This window comes from Bison bison, unplaced genomic scaffold, assembly GCF_000754665.1.
Source record: "Bison bison bison isolate TAMUID 2011002044 unplaced genomic scaffold, Bison_UMD1.0 scf7180017864036, whole genome shotgun sequence".
Classification (NCBI taxonomy): Eukaryota; Metazoa; Chordata; class Mammalia; order Artiodactyla; family Bovidae; genus Bison; species Bison bison.
Genome location: NW_011494608.1, coordinates 6,212,524 through 6,213,290, shown reverse-complemented (window position 1 = coordinate 6,213,290; position 767 = coordinate 6,212,524).

Below are 767 nucleotides of genomic sequence, written 5' to 3'. Positions count from 1 at the left end.
AGTACACTTACTTAGCCGTGTAGTCATCCAACCAGCATACTGAGTGACTTCTGTGCTGACTTGTTCACCAGAGTGTGGCCCCAGAAGCAGGACAGCACCTCATTTATCTCTGGCTGCACTGACCCTCACTCTCCAGGAGCTCCTAGCAGCCCTGGGTCGGCCTGAGTTCATGCCCAGCCCAGGGATGTGACTTGGGGGGGCCTTGGGATGGGCACATTTGGCAAGAGGAAGGGAGGGCAGATGGTTTCCCAGCTGGCACTAGTAGTAAAGAATCCTCCTGCCAATGCAGGAGATGTAAGAGATGTAGGTTCAATCCCTGGGTTGGGAAGATCCCTGTAGGAAGAAATGGCAACCCACTCCAGTATTCTTGCCTGGAGAATCCCATGGACAGAGGAGCCTGGTGGGCTACTGTCCCTAGGGTCGCAAAGAGGTGAACACGACTGAAGAGACTTAGCACACAGGGAAGGCAGAGGGACTCAGAGCTTCCTGGGGAAGCAAAAACAGGAACCCTCGTATCAGCTGGGGCATCAGTCCTGATTCCAAATCCAGGCTCTGCCACTTTCCAACTGAGTGAGCTGGCGGCTCTAAGGCTTGCTTCTTACCTACGAAGTGAGGACATCTGGCCAAGGTCGTCATTCATTGGTGAAAACCTTCTGCAGTAAAGAGCACCAGCCACCAGGGGACGCCGGTCCCTGCTGCATCAGGAGAGACTGGAGACTGGAGAGCTATGGGGGTGGAGACCGCAACAGTTACGGTTTGGGGGGTGG